We start from the raw sequence: 17,903 nt of genomic DNA on the forward strand, positions 1-17,903 counted from the left end.
TGTGAGAACACTTCATTATCAAATTATACTTTATGTGAAACCAGCTACATTATGGGCTGTTTAGTCCTCAAATTATTCAGCTCAAAATGTGCTTTGCAGTCAGCAAAAGGCTGTCTTAATTTTTAAGGATTCCCTCAGCATATCTATTCTGGTTTACAAGCCTGCTTGATTTGTGGGGCTTTTTCTGTAGCAGGCTGAATGTCTGGCATACCCAACTTTAGCAAGGTTTATCCCACTAGAGACATGAAATGGATTTAAGAACCCAAGATGCACTGGCAGTATTCTCATACGCTGTAATCTAGGTGTTGGCAGGAGTGAGGAACATCCTCTTCCATCACATCCAAATGCCAGTTCTGTGCCCAATGTGTTCAGTGTTCAGCCACAGTGGGGGGACCTTCTTGCAAATAGGCATAGTCAGGATCATGATGCATCTTTAGTTTTGTTAGCTGTCACTCAATACCCTCCTGATTTTGGTTTAAATCTTTAATATGTAATTCAGTAATTAGCAGAGAGAAAGAATAAGGACATTTATAGAGTATTCCGGATCACAACAAAGTATTAATTTTAGGCAGAACTCATGTGGGGCTTGTGTTCAAAGCTTAGGAGCTCAATTTAGGCACTCAGAGCATTGTGAAGAGCTGGAAAACAAACATGATGTTATTATTGTTCCCCTACAAATAAGGTGCAGGTTGTTCCTTTATTAGTACTGGAGAAACAAGGTATGGCTTGTTACTCAGATCAGCAGTTTCAAAGGATTATATGTTTTTAAGTAGAAAAATATTTTCATTATTTTGAAATGGCTGGCATTAAGTGCAAGTTATGCTGGTATATTGCAGATCATTCAGATTAATTATAAGAATGCATGAATACTTCATTAACTACAAGCGGTTCAGTCCAGTATTTCTGGAAGTTATATGCCCATTGAATGGTCATGAGAATCATTCCACTGTGTTTCATAGGCTTTCTTATATTTCTGAAAGTTCTTTATGTATATCACTCAACCATTAATAGAATCTGAAATTCACACCTTCAATCAGATCTGCACACTCATGCCAGAACAGCTCTTGACTGATGAAAAATGGTTTAAATTAGCTGCACAATCAGAATTTAATGCAATAAAGCATTTACAATAAGAAAGTACAACAATAAGACTGGAAAAGGAATGGCATCCAACATTTTGATTCATTGGCAAGGATATGAGGTAAAATAAACATAACAAATCATAAATCACAGGGCTGTCTTTCAAGATGATCAGCATGAAGAACAATGGGAAAAAACATTCTCAACCTTTATTGATTAACCCATATAAACACCAAGGTTCCTTTAGGAACTTTACCTTTCCCTGACAAACCAATCTATTTATGGTCAAGTTCCTGACATAAAAGATGTGGCATCCAAAGGCGATTGTTATCACCCCATGAACACCAGCAGCAAGCGCTTTTTCTGCCCCCTGCATCACTCCTGTCCAGTCAAAGAAAACTCAGCCAGCTGTAGAAACAGATTGGGAATGTGCACACGGACAGCGAGGACAAACAAACTGTCGGTTGCTCAAGTGATTTGGTTCCTTCTTGCAAACACAAAATGTCTGAGGAGAGATTGCACTGAAATTTCCACTAATAAAATGAAAAGAAAAAAAAAAAAGAAAAAAAAAAAAGAAAAAAAAATCCACCACGGATGATCCTTGGAACAGCTGGTGGTTTCTACCAGTTATTCCCCAGTGGCCAGCAGTCACAATTTGTGACTAGTCTTGTCTTCAGCCATCTCAGGGCAACCAAAATGCGACAGGATGACAGATAGTCCTTTCAATAGATACTGACAAACAAATTAGTGCAAAGATGCTTTTCATAGCATACCAGATGTGTTGAGTTCTATCATATGGAACAAGGAATGAAAAACTGTCTACGTCCCATCTGTGCTTTTTCAGTAATCAGTGATGCACTTGTTCTGGAGTACAAGGTACAGTAAACATTTGGACGGGGTTTTACGTGTGGAATAAATAGAAAACGCCAGGTCTTGGCCTCATCATCGTTGTCTAAAGCTTTTATATTAGCAAGAATACCTTAAATGCCTGGGAGAGGGATGTTCAGGAGTTAGAGTATTGTCCTGGTGATTAATTGAAAAATTATGCAAATTCCAAGAGAAAGGTTTATGCAAATGAGAATAGACTGCAAAAATGCACTTTGCTTCCCATCGCACACAGGGCTTCCAGCCTGTCATAATAAGCAATAGGTTAAAGAATTGCTGTTTGGATTTACATCATTTCCTCTCTTGGGGCTTATCTGTCCTCAGACTGTTAACCCAGATTTAATTCAAAGTGGCTGCAATTGCAGCTGCAAGAGCAGTGTTAAAATGGAAACAATGAAAAGTGAGTGCTCTTGGCGGGTGATTGAAAGGCCCAGGGCATGGCAGCACATGCATTTCTAGCTCACTGTAAATGAAACCAATATCTCTCAGGAAAAAGGCCCTTTGTGAGGGTTGTCCTTCCATTCAGAACAAAAAGCCTCTGGCCCAGAGTAGGAGCAGGGCGTCGGGGGAAGTGCAATAGCTTGTGCCAAATATCTATGAGAGAGCATAAATAAAAGGAGCAGGAGGTCTGGTCCAGATCCTCAGTGTAGAGCTGAGCTTTACCAGCTTTTAGCTCCTTCACCTTAGATTGAAAGGCTGTGTGTTTTCCCTATGGTTTCCTACCAGAAAATTATTTCCTAACAGCTTGTTACTCAGGGACCCACTTTTGACTCCCTGTGTCATCAGCCTGTGTCCTGACCAGCCCTGGAGATGTGAGAGAATGCAGCACCCTGGCCCACATCCCATCCCAGATGAGGGCCTGGCTTCAGGATCCCCTGTCAGCACCGAGGGTTGTACTGCAGCACCCCTTGTCCTGCCTCTCCTCTGCCCATGTCCAGGCACCCCAGGAGGCAGCTGTGCTTAGGGGACAGGCAGCCAAGTTGTGTGGCTCTCTGTCATCCTCTCTGCAGAAGTCCAGGACACCAGAGGACCTCTCCTCTCTCTGGTTCTGGTGCCTGTGGCTGCTCACCCTTCTCTCTGCAGCCATTCTCAGCTCTGCAGACACCCAGGCTCTCACCTCTCTCTTACCATGAGCCTCCCTTTCTTGTCACTGCCCTCCCTTCCCCCTCCTGCTCTGTTGCACCCCTTATTATTGCATGAGAAATATTCTCTGAAAAATCCATTTTGCTTACTCCTTCCTTTTTGGTTGGTTAGACAATTATTAATCTACCTCCTTTTCATAAAATAGCCACAGCCATAGTAATAAAGTCAAAATATGATTTCCCCATAATATAGAATAATCTCTCCATTTTTTTTATTCCTTGCAGATGGTACACCTCTTAGCATAAACAGCATGTTAGCATACTGATTCCAGATGCATAAAATACGTACAAATCTTCACATTTTCTCTCCTCCCCGAACGAGTGTGTGTATATATATTATCCTTGCCATTTAATTTTCCCAGCTTTTCATTTTGATTTCTCTTTTAGGACAACACAGACTTGTCATAAGCCATCTGGGATTTTATTCTTCATCACACAAAAATGTTGCTTGAAGGCCAGTTTTTACTTGGCATTAAGAGACTGAAGATCAGTCTAAACCAGAGTATTATAAACCTCTTATAACAAAATCCCTTCAGTTGTAAATGTGTTGTCTCAATAATTAGATAAATATACCAGACCACTTGTTACCAGACTAGCACAGGAACTAATGACATTATTTCCTGTGACTGCATTTGATGCACCAATTCACCAGCAAAGAAGAGGCTCCAGAATCTGTCTGTCTTCTTCTGAGGTTGTTGTAAATAACTCTAGTTCTAAAAAGGGGTTACAATAAAGGCTCTCTTAGAATTAAAAGGCATTTAAACAAAGGAATCTAGGGGTGTGCTGTGAGGACTAAAGGATAAACTGGATGTATTTTGCATTGGTAGGTGAGGGGGTATAAAATTCTCATTTGATCATTTACAAAAAGCTTCTGACTTGATTGTGAAATGTTTTCTCTTGTGCTTAAATTTCATGCCACAGATTATTAAAAATTGACTTTGTGGTATTTATTTTACTTATCTATCCCAGCCAGGCTGTGCTTAACCATAGATTTTGTGAATTATTAAATTTTAAAAGCAATTTGTGTTGGATTTTACACTCCAGTTCTGTCTGGAGGGATGTACACCTCCAGTTTTATCCCTGAAGCCAAAGTGCTTTGATTCATCTTTAATCTGAACAGTCTTAAAAGTGCATGTTCCAAGTTGTAGGACATGATGATAGTCTCCAGTGTAATGCTTAACTAACAGCTTGTTAGTTTTAACATTTAGCTTACCATGAAAAATAACTAGTTTCCATAGGTTATCTGAGCCATAACAATGCTCAGCATAATTCATTCAGTCAGATAACAAGAACTATTTTCAAACATAATGAGGAGCCAATAAAGGTCACTGTGCCCACAAACACATATATCATTGCTAATTTAACAGTACCGATGCTGAACAGATGCATTTCAAGTACAAATCTCTTTAGCTGAAACTGCTCAATACTAGAAGAAGGAAGGCAACTGAATAAATCTTCAGTATTTAAATTAAAGCTAGGCCCAAGTGGTAAGACTTAAATTTAAGTGAGAATCAGACTGTTACTTGAACTAGACTACATTTTGACTAAGAAGCCTGAATTATGGAAGTGTAAGGTCTAAAGTTTAAAATAAGGCCAGCATTTTCCTAAAGTTTGAAGTTGAGATCCATTTCTCATGTTAAAGTCGAGGGCAAAGATGAGAGGTTTGCATGTAAGTTTTGGTGCTTCCCTTTTAGTTTATGTAAATTGATTTCCAGAAAAATATCAACAGTTTTTCAGGGTATTGTCAGACACCTCCTATAAGCTGAGCCCCTGTATGAAGGTGGGAAATCTGAAATGTTAGTGTTGAGGTTGAGAACTGTTTCTAAAATTTTGTTCTATCACTGCTTAGAGGACAACAGCAGCAAATCTCTTCAGTGCTGTGTTCATTGAATGCAAACACAAATTTGGGATTTTACTTGGGTTTTGTTAGTATGTTGATATCAGTGACTTTGTGATGAATTTTGCTGACAGATGAGATGCATTGAGGTGTTTCCTAAGTCATACAGGTGCAGCCACAGAAACAAGAGACAGCTGATATGTAACAAATAGATGGCATAAAATAATTGCTAAATGGATCAGAAGCAAAAAGACTAGAATATATTTACTGTACAAACCTCTGTTCTAGTTAGGTCCATAAAAACAAACTAAAATGCTAAAGCCTGGAGGTGCTCCATATTATAATGAATGCCAGATTTCAAGGTGAAATTATTTTAATTAAACAGAGCATTGGCAAGATTAGTACATTCAGTTTTGGCCTCACCGGATTTTGTTTGTTTGTTTTCTGGTTGATTGCAAAATTGATGCAATTATTTACATGAGGATTTTTTATTTTAATGCTTTTTTGTGTGCCACAGAGCAAACAGTAAATCCCCATTGTCCTCCTGAGCAGCCTGTCAGAACAGGGCAGCAGTAAGGAATAGGGAAGAATGGAAGGAAACCTTCCTATTCCTAGCTCTAAATTGTTTTGGGAGAAGCTATGATATTTTTTGCTCTTTCAATAATAGTGTAGAGCAGACCTGCAGAAAGAAAATCATCCTCATGAGCCAGGGAACCGTATTCTTCAGATGGGCTTTAGGCAATATCTGGGGTAGCTGTGCATTTTAAATCATAATGGGATTTCTTTCTAAACATATATTCTGTGCGACTCCTTATAAAGCTACTATTCATCTAGATCTACCTCCCTCCAGATCTCTGTCCTTGATTTCTTTTCTACAAGCCTCCCCACAATGGTTTTAAAAATCTGTGAGTCTTCTAAGTGTTATAAGATTTTCTCTTGGACATAGGGAACCCTGTTTCAATCATGAGTGTCTTAGCTGGATGCCAAGAACTCTGAGGTGTAGGTGGCTCCTGTGTGTATTATAGGTGCTTGGAGGTTCTGAATGACAAACTCGGTGCCTAGATTTGGAAAATCACAAAGGTTCCTGTAAGTGTACATCTGTATGTATGCAAACTTGATGTGTATGTACATTCTCTCATAGATAGCAGCCATAACAGAGATGCAAGGCTGTCCTCAAAGGATGGGAATCATTGTTGTCATGTGCTGGAACCTTTTTGGATGACATTGACTCTGTTTTGAAGGTGTGAGGCAGTTTATGGATGAGATTTGCCAAACTGTAGAGGATTGCATGCATATCCATTCAAACTGAAGATATGCACAACATGGCTTTGAAAATTTCAGAGTGTCTTTTTGCCAGCTTCTTTTGAGTCACACCTTGAAACCAGTTTACAGTATCTTTCCATTGACAACAGTGCACATTGAAAGGACAAACCTACACAAAGAGCTATAGATAGAAGCATTGAAATTAGAATGGTACAGAAAAGTCTCTGTCAGCAGAGTACTCAAAATAACAGCAATAAATGCCCTTCCTCTACAGAAATACATGCTACCTATTTTAGGTCAGATATCTTTATTTTATTTTAGTTTTGCCACACGTAATGGTGTTCCCACAAGGAGTAATGACAAGGTGTTTTGGGTTATGTCCAGTCTGAGTCAGATTTTGACATTTGCAAGAGGGTGGATGCCTTTGCACGTGACCCCAGTCTGGCCATTAAAGAATGCAAAATACTCTGATCCATGACATATGTTTCTAGCCACATTGTCAGAAATAAACATGGCCCTAAGAGGTGCCTGGGACTTCACTGAGCTGATGAGGCTGTCGCAAGTGACGCACATTTGGGAACTGTTCTGTTGCACCCTGAAGGCTGTGGCATCTTTGCCCGCAGATGTGTCATTAGCAGTCAGATTTCCTCTGCAGTTCATTCCTTACATCCGTGCTAACTAACCATAAAAACAACAGCTTGTTCCATAGGGGTGTCTGCACAGAAACGCGGTGTCACCTCTGAACTAACGCGCGGGGCTGTTATCAGCCTGGCACTGGGAGTTGTTACAAGTCAAAACAGTCAGAGCAGGGTTCATCTCATCTAACCTCAGCCATTACTGCACTAAACATCAGGCTGGCTGGATGAAAGGCTCGGGGGCAGTCAAGAGATCTGATTTAGTCTTGTGAGGCTCTCCGGTTTTATCCTGTAGGAAAGTATGTCCACTGCCCTTCATCAGGAACAACAATCACATCTCATTTTCCAGGGTAAAAAAAAATGGGATGTTGCTATAACTTACCCAATGGATCCAAACTGTGGGTGTAGTTGTGCAGTCCAGACCTCCAAATCTCTTCATTAGCAGCCTGATAAGTGATATACCAAGCAAAGATGCATCCATGTTAGAAGTTTTATTGTGCTTATTTTCAATGAAGAATTCTGCAAGCAAGCATTTACATTTTTTATTAGTTTATTAAAAGATTTTGAAGTAAGTTTTGCATTTTAAATATGCCTGCATTAAAAAGAATCATGAAAATCATGTTCATTTTCCCACTCATTTTGTGTGTGTGCAAATCACTTCCATCACTGTTTCATTTCTGTCAGGACACTAAGCGTATCTGCTATGAGACAAGAGATAGTGGCACTTGTTATGTGACTGAAAAATAGCTTTTGGTAACCTTATTGAGTGACTGGAGACAGATTAGAACAGAGATTTGCAAAAGGAGTTCAGGGCACTTCAGGGATCAGTCATCTGCAAAACCAGTGCAGTTTGCCTTAGGTGGCTGGTTACACAGCATGGGTGGTGAACAGTCAAAACAAATAGTTTGCATAGGCTAAAATATGTTTGCAAAGTGCATTTGAGTGAATTCTACTGACAAGTATATTTGGAAAAATCAAATTCTGATACAAACAGAAAAACTACTGAACAAATTAGGTACAAATCACTCTCTCAGCAGTAGACATGAGCTAGACAGATCTTCAAGTCTACACATATCAATGACACAGACTTCAATTTACTGCCTGAACCACCTGACAGTGTCAGGGCCATATGAAGCATGACTTTATGATCTTGTTGTCCCTTTGTGGGGGGAAGATATGGATTTGGTTTTCTCCATTTCTTTTTGAATTGAAAAAGTTCATCTCTTGCTAGTAAGTCATTTGTGGAAGTGGCAGAGGTCACATTGCACTCTGAAGCTTTGTGACTCAGGGCCAAGGAAATGAATGATTCTGTTGTTTGTATTTAAATCACCAGCATTAGATAATTACCTTTGTCCTGATAACCATCTGTAAGATCTGGAAGCAGAATAGTGGAAATCGACCTTTCCCCATAAAACTCTTCACTGGAGATTTGTGTGGCTACTTCTGGAGACAAATTATCACCTTTTCTTTCTCCCTCTGTACTGTGGTCACTTTTGTTAACAAATATGAAGCAAATCTATCTGTTGAAGCTCAGCCAAGGCCAAAGTGCTTCAATTTTCTTAGCACAAATGCTCCTGGACATTCTGAATAGTCTTGGACAATTAAGTGCCTTGGAAAAGTTAATATATATGGTTGTAATATCTTGGTCTTTGGCCATGGCACCACAGATGTGACCCCCTAATATATCCCGCTGTCCTGGATTCCACATTTGAACAATACTACAAAACTGAACAAATCAGAGCACAGCCTGTTTCTAATAGTGAAGACTGAGGTTAGCAGTATCTTTTTGCTACACCGGCCTAGCATTTTCAGCAGCACAACAAAGAACCATCCACCTGCACGGCATGAGGCTGCAGACTGGCCCCTCAGGGCTCTTCAGATGAGCCCCAAGGCAGCATGAGCCCTTCCCTGTTCTGGCACTTGCTGCCAGCAGAAACGTGCCAGCTCCTTGGGGGCTGCCACCCATCCACCGGGGCTCAGGGCCGGGACCTCGTGCCCATGGGGGCGGCCGTGTTCCTGTGCCTGCAGCTCCGCAGGTCAGGAGGTGACAAGGTGCTGACAGGCTGGTCACCAGGAAGCCACGTGGTTATTTCTGACAATGTGGCTAGAAACATATGCTATGGATCAGAGTATTTTGCATTCTTTAATGGCCAAGCTAGGGTCACATATATGTAGACTTCAGAGTCTCTGCTGTGGATCAGAGCCCAGCATATTTTAACCAAAAGGTTTGGAGGCCTAGCGAGGCCTCACTGAGCGTGGTCCTTAAGTGTGTGTTTGATGCAAGGACTGGTATTTTGGGTGGATTAATGCCTTCCAGTGGCAGTGGGGAAGAGCAGGATTACTGGTAAATATCTGTTACTGTATTTTCCTATATTGAGAACCTACTAGTCAAATTTAAAAGTTAAAATGTGTGTAGAACACCATTAAGATATACACAGAAGTGGAACTGCGTGTGCAGGTAGCCAGACTGTGCTAACAGGGTGCTGACTGTGTGGTCTCTGAGGGCACTGATGGGTTCCCCCACCCTGCCCACAGCCTTTCCAGGGCTGTTAGTCCAGACAAAGTCTTGCTCTGGATAAATGCAGTGACTGTGTCACCTGGGTACAAGGGTCTACCCTCACTACCACCCACAGCTGCCTCATTTTAAAAGACTGTGATTTTTGCTCCCACTTCCCACCAGTTTGACAGGGCTTGGACATCCGTCTTCAGGAAAGATTCCCAAACTGAAGGGGTCCCTCCCAGTAACCACAAGTAAGTTCCCCACGCCCTGAAAAGGGATAGATTTTGGATACACTTCTAATCTTCAGTGTTTATTACTGAACACTTTCATGGAAACCACACTAAGAAGGCTGTCATCTGTGTGTCCCTTTTTGAGGCATCTGATGCTAGATGCTCTCCAAACCTAAGTAATTATTTTAGGCTCAGGGTTACAGGATCCACTTCAGAGGCCACAACTTGTGCCTCTATCTATATTTCTATGTCATCCAGCTGTAGCTATGACCCCCAGCCGCCTTTTGACACCATGTTCTGCCGGCACTCTGGTGCCATTATTTCCCCTCTTCTATCACCTTCTGTCTGAGTTTTCATAGGAAAAAAACACAGAATACAGCCAAGGAGGACATTTCACAGATGTAAGAGACCTGAGGATGACCAGATGTATGACATTGGTTTTATTTGACCAAATGTTTACTTCTATATCTGAGCCAGGCACACATCCCTTTGCAATCAATGTAGTTTAAGGCATGAGTCATTTTATCCTAAAATTCAACTCATGATTATTAAAGTTTGCCACTAGTGGCAAAACAAATGGTATAGAGCACCAAGAGAGTAAGGTTTTTCTGACAGTGAGTGCACCCACACCTGCAGTACTTTAAGTCCTGCAGTGAGGTAGCTTTTATTTTCTGGTGGTTTAGGAGAGGGCTGTGGTCATGTTTCCCTGTCAGCACACCCTTAGTTTGCCAGGAGTTCATTAGCTATGGCAGATACTGCAGTCTTTTGAATCAGTGAAGTTCAAATAACTCCTGCTTTACCAGAAAAGAGGATTTTCTTTGTTGTTGTGGAAGCAGGAAAGATGGTTCTTGTGAGGGAATAAAAGAGACAGAATTCACATGACTAATGGAGTTAGATACATTTGAAAAGTGTGAGCTATACATTTTCTAGTAAAGGGCCCCTCTCCTCACCAGGATTTCCTGTGCCAGAGGGAAGAAAGTTACAGATTGCTTTGCATTTTAAAATGAAAGAACAGAATATGGGAGCTGTTTTATAATCTCTTGCTGAGATCAAAGGAGAAGGGAGGTAAATGCGTATGTACTTCTTTCTCTGGTGCTGCACCAGCTATTTAGAAGAACTAATGGAACCTCCAGTGTAGAAGAGACAGAGATTAGCTTCTTCATCTCTACTAACTGTAAGGAGTCCAAAAGGATTAATATTATTGAGTGAATTTTAGCTAGAAAGTAGGAAGGACGTTCTCTCTCCCCTCTTCATCTTTTAATCTTTGTTTCTAGAAATAACTCTGAACCAGGTTTTCAGCCTCCCACACTTCCCTTTTGGGTTTTTTTTCCTTATTATTTCTTAGTAGAAACAGACTTGGAAATATCTAATATCCCCAAGAAGATTTGGCATCATTGAATTTTTGACAAGTTTTAGAGAGAACTGAAAAGGACTAATGAGACTGAATAGTCATGACAAGTTTATGGGATCAGAACCTTAACCGGTTTGAAATGGTGTCATTCCACTGACCTCAGCTGGCATGATTCCGTGTATGCTCATGGAGTTCAATAAAGCCACAGACACTCACCCCAGCTGAGGATCTGACCCCTGAAATGATGGAGTCTTAGCCAAAGCAAACTGAACTTCTGCCATGAATTGGTCTTCAAGGGAAAATAATTGCTAATTCAATGACTCCCACTGTTTTACTGCAGCTGCTGGTCATTCTGCACTGCAGAAAATCTTTACTCTTAACTGGTGAATCAAGAGTTTCCCCAGCAGCTTCAATACATGGAAGATCAGAGGTGCAGAAGTGTGTACACAGTCCTTCAAATGTTATGTATTAGAAGACAAGCCCTACAGTCAGTTCATGAAGCAAAAGTGAGTTACTCAAGAGACATATACCAGCTAGACATTTCGCCTTGCTGTCCTATTAGCTTTACCAGTAAATGGTGAAAAAACATCTAAAATCCTGGTTTAGATGGCACTTTTGGGCACCTAAGGGACTCTCATAGTCAGGGTTGATTTTGTGTAGAAAGAGCCTGGAAAAGAGCTCAGTGGGACCTGTTTTCAGTACACCAAAACGTAACCCTGGTATCTGTATTGATGCTACAGCAGTATCCAAATAAATTAGTCCTCAGAATTGCAGAATTTGGAGCTGAAGAAAGTAAGCAACCTGCTCAGGAGGTTACAGCTCTTCTGTTCCCCTTGGCAGCCGCTGAAGGGAGATGAGAAGGAAAGAAACACGATAAAAAGTAAATGGCACTTTCCTGCTAAGCTAATCAGTTCTGTTTGAGAACAGAGGGCCGTGCCAACTGCAAATCAATGCACTAAATCACTTTCATTCTTGTGTGAGTCCTGCTGCCATGGCAGCTGCTAACAAGGGAATAAAGAAAACTGTTACTTGATATTTAGTAGACTTTTTAAGTGCTTGTGTAAAATAACATATTTAATTTAATGCAAAGTTATAAATGTAATTGGAGTTTATGGACGTTATAGCAGAGAAGAGAAGAAACAGATTCCTCTTCTTTCTGCACAAAGACTTGGCAAACTCTGTCTGCAGTGTTAAAGAGCAGCCTGCCTGTTGGATTTTAACACTTCATCATTTTGTGAAGGGGTAAACAATGAGATAATAATATGTCTGATATTTCATGTGGTTTTTAATATGTTTGAGTTACAGAGCAGAACTAACACATACTTACCTTAGGAGGAAATTAATGCTCTTTAATGCCGTAGGTTATATTGACTACATCTTCACTGATGGCTAAAGAAAGCCTACAGTGCCTGCTCCAGATGTTTATATGCACTAAAGCATGTGTAGATTTAATTAGATAATCCTACTTAAGACAACAACTACACCGGGGATTTATTTAATGATGTAATATTGTATTTTCTTTTTCCTATTATTTTCCAAATTACTCCCAAATAATGATCTCACTTGTCCCTAGATGTGACTGGGACTACCCCTTCCTGTGGCAAGTTTCTGCAAGTTTTCGGTGGTGTTACTCATATAATGGTTTGGGTTAGGAAGGGACCTTAAAGGTCACCTTGTTCCAAGCTCCTTGCCATGGGCAGGAACACTTTCCTTTGCTAAATGCCTCTTGAGGAGGTTGCAGTTTTCCTAGAAAGCTCTGTTTCTGCAGCACTCTTAGAATTTTGACCATAAAATAGAGGATGCACATCCCTGAATTCATGGTTTGAATCACTGTTGCCCATACAGAGCAGCCCAACTTTGTCATCATTTAAATCATCAATCGTAGCTGTGCAGTAAAATGCTTAATATAAAATACCCATGGGCAAGCAGCAGACTGCCTTCTCTTTAATTACATCAATCCTCAATCACCCCAAAGCAATGCCATCCTTGGAAGTACTAACTCTGACAGGTAGTACTTCTGGGAATGCCATAAAAATGCCTGCAAAGCAGCAATGGCAGAGAAAATAAGCTGCCTCATCTTTGGAGAATTATTGAACTGTACTAACATTCAAGGGTACAATGTCAGCACAATGCAGAAAGAGTTAGATGCATAACCTCCATTATTATTGTTGATGGGAGTCAGGTGTCAAGTTCCCTTTGCATCACTCTGAAAACTTGGCCTTCTTTGTAAAGCCTGAGCAAACTTTTCCTTTGTCACTGCTCTTAATTGAGGAAAAGATTGAAAGCCATTTGTCCTAGGATTGAATAAAGACTGAAAAAGTAAAAAGAAAATACTAAAAAAGTAACAGTGATGAACCTTAGACTTTAAGACTCTCTTCAAGCTGTGATGGAAAGTTTAATAAATTTGAAGGCTTATTCCTTAACAGGTGAAATTGGAGGAGCTGCTTTTTAGTCAAAAGCACTGTAATACCAGCAACATGCAGGACACACCAAGACAGCCCCTAACTCCTTCTAGCTGTCTCAGCTCCCGAGGGGCCAAATGAGAATTTAAACACCTAAATACTTAACTGGTACAGTTAGCAGACCTGACTTCTCTCAGTAGCACCTAGCCTGGGAAAGCCCTGCAAGTCTCAGCCCTCTTCATCACCCTAAATTGTAACAGTAATGCCTTTAACTTTCTGCCCACAGACATATTAGTTAACACAAGACTGCCTCATGTTACCAAGGATAAATCAAGCCAGGAATCAGGTTAAATATGCATTATTATTATGGAAGTACAAGAGGGAGAGGTCATACTTGGTTGCTTACAGCAGATGAACAGAGAAGAGATTTTAAAAAGCCTTTCAGCACTAATTGCCAACTGGAGCTTTCTGATGCAGGCCATTCACTTCCTAATGTTTAAGCAGGTATTCAGTTTGGGAGGGAGGGGGTTACAGCTCACAGAGGAGTGTGCACAGGCAGTATCTGCACTCAGCTGGAGCTGTTCCACATCAGTCCCATAGTAAGTTTTGGAAAGGAGATGGACAGCTCTACCTGCATCTGCATTTGTGGGCTTAACTTCAGATCAGGAGGTGAAACCTTAGAAGATCTAAAAGAGCTTTTTGTGTTGAGGTGAAGCACATTGCCATGCCCATGTTGGGTGACCCACTTTACAGTGAAACTATCATTTTACAGAGTATAAAATAAATAGTTAGCTGTTCATCCATATTGCACCTACACAAATATCTTTACAGTTTCTCCATGTAGTAACTCATGGTGTTTGAGTGCCTTAAGTGGGAGCTCTAAAGGAGCATAAAGGAGTTTTGATCCCCCTTTCAGTAACATACCATTCAGTTCATTACCCAAACCTATGGTAGATCAAGGACTGAAATTATCAAGAAAACATGTCAAAGGAAGGTCCTTCTTGCAGAGGCTGCATTGTTCAGGGAAGCAGGACATCCCCACCTGCACCTTGTAATCCAGCCACAGGCAGTGGTAACACCCACCAGAACATAGGTCAGGATTTCCCAGAAAGGTAGAGTAGAAATCATGTCTCCTAACTTTGGACATCTACAAGTCTTTTAGCCTAAATCAATAGTCCAGGTCCCAGGTAAAATCAATAGGCACCTGCTGGGAGGGCTTTATTGCATTTCTCACGTTGGCATTTATTTGTAGGTGTTCATGCCAATGAGATCAATCCCTCCTCGGGTTGTTTAGCCTTTCTTACAGCAGATAATGGCTCAGCTTGGAGACAGAGTTTGGAAAACTGAAACTTGGTGTTAACAGCTCAGCCCCACCTTAGAATTTATCTACCTGAGTGGACTGGTGGTTTCAGAATGTGGCAAAACCCTTCAAAATCAGATAGTGCAGCACAAAGCTTTGTACTCTCCTTGTTGTTCTGCATGCACAGTGCTGAGCCTTAGTCTGTACCACCTGCAAAGGCAGCTGCTTTGCTCCCCAGCCCTCAGCTCCACTGGATCCAGGCAGCCTTTTAAATGCCTTTACTAACTCTGCTACTCTTACTTCAGGTTAGGCCACTCATGTTTCACATAATCATAATTTAGTTGACAGGTTTAAATTAGTGATAGGCAAACCTCTCTTGACCCAAATCAAGATTTTTCATATAGTTTTCTGTTCCAATTTAGCAAAGTCTCCTTAAGTAATGCAGATTTGTACATAGACGCAGAATGATGAGAAACTAACCCATTCACCCTAGGCCAAATTAGTTACCCATATGACTGAAGACTTTTTCTCTTTGACAGTACTGTTTGGCTTACAATCAAGTAGTCATAGTCAATCACACTGATTTATTGTATGCTTAATAAATCCACTGGCTATTTTTGTGGTCTTCTTGCATCTCAATTCAGCACACGTTGGGAGCTGGTGGGTTTCATGCTATTACTTTCTCTCTGTTTCTCCTGTTTTCTAAAGGGTTGACATCCCAAAAAATAAGGATAAAAAAAAAGAGGAAATAAAAACCTGTCATAGGCTTTTATAGAATGCAAAATAAAAAATGTTTCCAAAATAAATGTTCAAATAGATTAAGAAGCTTGCTAAGATTTTAAACCGCCATCTTCAAGCCACAGCCAGATCACTTAGAAATACATAATATAGTACACTCCACAGGCAGACAGATGCACATAAACTGATAATAACTCAAGAGTTTTTATCTTGTCCTCAAGCAAGGCATCAGGAGAGAGAAACACACTTGCAACAAAATTAAACAGTTTTAGATCTAATTTTACTAGGCTGAACTAGATTTCAAATTGATTTCCAAGGAATCTAACAGAGAACAAAACACAGATACATTGCTTTTCTTATAAAAAATCCGTCAACCACCGTGTGTTTTTACTTACTTTTCTCTTTACTGGAATTTATAAGAAACTAATATTTCACAACACATTTCATTCTGTAGAGATCTTTCATGGTGAAGGATCTTGGAGTGGGCTGGTACAGAACACTGAAGTACAGTCCCTGATATTTGTCTATGCAAGTGCCTATTTGAATTCATGTGGTAAATCTGCAGCTAAACCCCACTATCTCCTTTCCAGAAATGCAGGAGAGCTGCAGGACATGCCATTGTAGAAAGAAATTATATCCTAATGCATGATGTGATCAATTAAACATATCCCCGTGTCCCTCAGACCATATTGAAGGAATCCATACAAATCACATGCACAGGGTTTTTCTGTTTCCTAAGTGATAAGCCAGAAGTCACTTTGGCTTCAGAGTAAATGAGTGCAGCTGTGTGTAGAGGCACTGGTGGGATGCAGGGCTGCAGAGGGGCCAGAGCACAGGGCATGGACCTGCCACTGCCTGTTAGGTGTTGGATTGGCCCTGGTAAAACATTTCACACAGCTTCCCCAAAAGCTTTCCAAGGGTAGCAGTTCTGGGTCAGCAGACAGCTGGGACAGGATGCACAGAGGATTAGTCCAGCTGCCAGGGCCCTGAGCTAACCCATGTTTCACATTCAATGTTCTCTGCAGTATCATAATAACATAAACTGTTATTGCTACTTACTATAATTGCATTTCAGAGCTCTTGTCTTGGACACAGATCCCATTTTGCTAAGCACTGAACAAGAATAGGGCAAAAAGATATACTCTGCTCCAAGAACTACATTAAAAAAATTATACAGGCAGCAAGCAGATCTATTTAGAGAAGACCCCTGTACTTGGCAGCAGGTGCTTCTGCGCCTGGGCACTGCATCGTACCGAACAGCTTGTTGCTCTGCTTCAGAGGAAGATTTCATGGCTCTGGGTTCACACCTCTGACTTCTAACTCAAGGCACAACCTGCTTTGAGCAGCTGGAAACCTTTGCCTGAAATGCTGACTACCAAAATGTTCCTTGGTTTTGTCTTCTCTTTAATTATCAGACTAAAAACAATGTGCTCTGATACTTTACACCTTCATTTCAGGTCCTTGCTGAAGCAGAGAACAAAAACAGTAATGCTGAATGCATTTTTTTTTTCTTTTAAAAACCTACATTCCTTAATCTCAATTTGTCCCTGTTTTTAAGAAAATTGTTCCAGTCAAAAATCATATTCAACCAGAAGGTTTTTCTCTCTGTATATTTCTCTGCTACCTCCAAGGAAAGCTTTCCTTAACAAGGGCCATGGTGGGATATCACAGCAAATGCTCTGGATTGAAAACCAATTATAAAAAGCAGGCCTTTAGTAACTGTCCACCTCAAAGGGCAAGCTCTCAGGTGTGCCAAGCATCTCAGCTGGAACAGTCCCACATATTTTAACCCTTTCATATTCTCCAGTTCAAAGGCTCTTTTTTCACCCTTGGACTGCTCAGCCAGGTGTGCTGTTCCAGTTGCATTGGCTGCTGCCTCTCAAGGGTCCATAATGTCAGCAGATGACAATTTAAGAGTGTAGGAGCCCTCACAGTGTAGGACTGAGAGAAGAAAACACAAACCAAGCAGGAATGGGCATGTGCCAATATGCAGGATTGAACTCACCCCACACAAGGCACCAAACTGGAGCTCCTGCAGGAGCCAAAGCTGCTGCTGTGTCTGCAGAAACATCAGCCCCCTGAAAGGGTTTAGGACAGCCACACTTCCATTTTAAACATGACTGGAGGGGATGGGCAGAGACCCTCCCAGCCCCAGTGGAACTGTGGTGGTAATTCTTGGGGATCCCAGCACAGCTTTGTCAGTGTGGATATAAAAGCATCACACAGAGCCTGCCCACTTGCCTGTGAAGCAAAAAGCACTTGGGCAATGCTGCTAAGCCATGCACACTCAGAAACTTTTGATTTTACAGCTGGTTCTCAAACTCAGCTGTAAGGGCTGATTCTGACACTGTGCAAGTAAATCCCTACCGAGAGACTGGCTGCTTAAATTATGCAGCATGGTGGCCATACAAGCCATAATTTAGAAGGCTGTGACCCTTCCCAATAAGTGCTGTGGTTTAAAAACATTGTTATTTTTCCCATAAATCTGACATATTTTTCTTTTGCATTAAGAATCTCTTCATCCTGCCAGTCAGTGTCAG

General features: G+C 41.0%; 1 protein-coding gene and 1 long non-coding RNA gene across 2 annotated transcripts in view; one reads left to right on the top strand and one right to left on the bottom strand.

Moving 5' to 3' along the window:
• The window catches only part of ADARB2 (adenosine deaminase RNA specific B2 (inactive)), a 301,084-nt gene that overhangs the window by 171,992 nt on the left and 111,189 nt on the right, over positions 1–17,903 (top strand). The gene's annotated exons all lie outside the window — the stretch shown is intronic.
• On the bottom strand, positions 6,512–13,261 carry LOC147655980 (uncharacterized). Its single transcript, XR_015279520.1, has 3 exons — positions 8,190–13,261; positions 7,225–7,288; positions 6,512–7,131 (listed from the first exon to the last, which is right to left on the bottom strand). It is a non-coding gene; the product is annotated as an uncharacterized LOC147655980 (long non-coding RNA).

The sequence above is a fragment of the Cyanistes caeruleus genome, chromosome 1, assembly GCF_971803275.1.
Source record: "Cyanistes caeruleus chromosome 1, bCyaCae1.hap1.1, whole genome shotgun sequence".
Classification (NCBI taxonomy): domain Eukaryota; kingdom Metazoa; phylum Chordata; class Aves; order Passeriformes; family Paridae; genus Cyanistes; species Cyanistes caeruleus.